The sequence below is a fragment of the Dipodomys merriami genome, unplaced genomic scaffold (assembly GCF_024711535.1).
Source record: "Dipodomys merriami isolate MVZ:Mamm:240054 unplaced genomic scaffold, mDipMer1.0.p SCAF_312, whole genome shotgun sequence".
In the NCBI taxonomy this organism is placed as follows: Eukaryota; Metazoa; Chordata; class Mammalia; order Rodentia; family Heteromyidae; genus Dipodomys; species Dipodomys merriami.
Window position 1 is genome coordinate 551,459 of NW_027204627.1, and position 2,264 is coordinate 553,722.

Genomic DNA, 2,264 nt, shown 5'->3' on the forward strand with positions numbered 1-2,264 from the left:
AAGTCACATACAGAAGAACAAAAGAAAGGAAAAGGTGAGAAGGATAAGAAAGGGAGAAAAAAAGATCAGAAGTTCAGTAGAGCTAGACAAAAAACAAAAAGATAATTAAGAAAGAAAGAAAAAGAGAAAGAAGACAAGAAAAGAAAGGAAAACGCTCATTCACGTATTCCTAAAATAAAAATTATAAGAGGGAAAAAAAAGTTACTGGAAAACAATTATTTTTTCAAAAAAGGCGAAAATTAAAAATTAATAAAAGTTTTAGAAAAGTAAAAAAAAAAATTATATATATTAAGTACCAAAAAGAAAAAAGAAAAGAAGAAGAAGAAAAAAAAAGTTCTTTGATTTTTTTTTTTTGGGAGGGGTGGGAAGAATCCTGTATCTCCCTTTTTGTCTGTAACCAGCCTCTTGTTGGAGTCTCTGGTAAGGTTGAGGTACTGTGGCTTCATTGGTTTCTTAAGTCAGTTTGTTCGAACAGGCAGAAAAATGCTCTGCTTTACCCAAGATTTTGAGATCCCTCTCCCAGGATAGTTTAATGGGAGGGTGATCTGCTTTGAGAATCACAAAAGAGGGGTGATGAGGCTAGGTTCTGTTAGAGTTGAGGCCTTTCAACAAACAGTAGCTTTTCCCAGAGGCTATTTTGTGAAAAACTCACAGAGCCCAGCCTGTAGCCATTCTCAGGTTTTCTGTTTTTCAATTGATTGTGGAGGCTGCTAGAAGGAGGGGAAGCCTCTGGCTCTGGTTACACAGTGAGGAAAGCCACTCCAATGGCTGGTGCCTGAGCTGGGTGACTTTTCCAGGGATGGAGCTGAGTCTGGCAGGTCCCTTCGCCGTTAAGTTCTTGTGACCTGCTAAATGACTCGTTTTATTCCAAGGCCTGAGCTGGAGCTAGCACCTCCTCCGAGCTTTTTCGGTATCCAAGATGGAGATCACCGGTGCTGGGGGGGGGAGGGGTGGCCTTCCCTCCTCTGCTCCCTGAGAAGGAGTGAGGACGTCGGGCTTGTACTCACGCTGAGTCTTGGATCCTGGCTCGTCTCTGGTCTGTAAACTGCAGGATGAAGTTGTCTGCTCCTTGTCCGTTCTTGCTGGTGTTGAGTAGAATCCTCTCGCCCGCTGCGTCTGGCTCCTTTGTCTCGGACTCTCTGTGTGAGCGCTCAGGTATGGCCGCGGCTGTGGTCGCCACTGCGACCCTGCTGCCGCCATGGCGGTGGCTGGCAGGCACTCGGATGTGTCTCCTTGTCTTGGCTTCCCCTCTCTTGTCTAACTCTCTGTCCTGTGGTGGCACACTTGGTGTGATTCTCTGGCTTAGAACTGTTCACTGGAACTCTAAGACTGCTTTCTATGAGAGAGCTTGTTCAGATTCCAGCTTCTCCTCCGCCATCTTCCCGGAACTCCCAAAACACTGTTCTTATTGAACTTGTCTATGTCCTTTTACATTTCAAATCCAAATAGCATATTTCCTTCAATGTATTCCCATAAAAACTTTCCTTCCTTTACTTCTGTAAATCTGTGTTTATTACTTGTTTGTTTCCTTATTTATCTCTTTCTTCCAATCTTGTCCCCACGGGTGCTCACATTGGTCACACTTGTGTCAGAATTTTCCTTTTCCTCCTCCCTTTAATAATGTCCCTGATTTTATTATTCTTTTGCATATTCAAGGTCGTGGATATTTAGATGATGTCTAAACAGATCTATATGTGCATCTCTTTAACATAAACCTTAGAACTGAGAATTTTTTCCTCTAAGTCCATATTTTCCACCTGTAGTCCTTTTCACCAAGAATTTAACTAACAGTTGCCAGCCAGAGATGTGGATGCATTTTAGATTTCTTCTTACCTTTCTTCTTAGCTTTCTTCTTACCTTTCTTACCCTCCCCTTAGATAAGATGAATGATTAAGATTTTCTCAAGTTCTTTCACTAATACAATTTCTATGTACTCTTTTTATGCCCATAACACCAGCCTGTTTCAAGTATTCATCACTGGTAACCTGATCCTAAAACAACCGTTTACAAAGTATGCTTTTTTCCCCATAGTCTTTTCATATTTGTCCTCTCCTTCACCAAATTACTCTCTTTGTAAGCACACAGAGTGAAGAGCTCAGACAAAAATTCTAGTATCATTATTTACTCACTACGTTGACTGTTGGCCTTACATTTCTCTTCTATAAATGGATGTAATCTACCAGAAATATTGAAGAATATTTGTTGACTTCTAGATCAAGGAAAAAAAGTGAAGAGTCCTTACATTTTCCACTTTAGCTTACAAA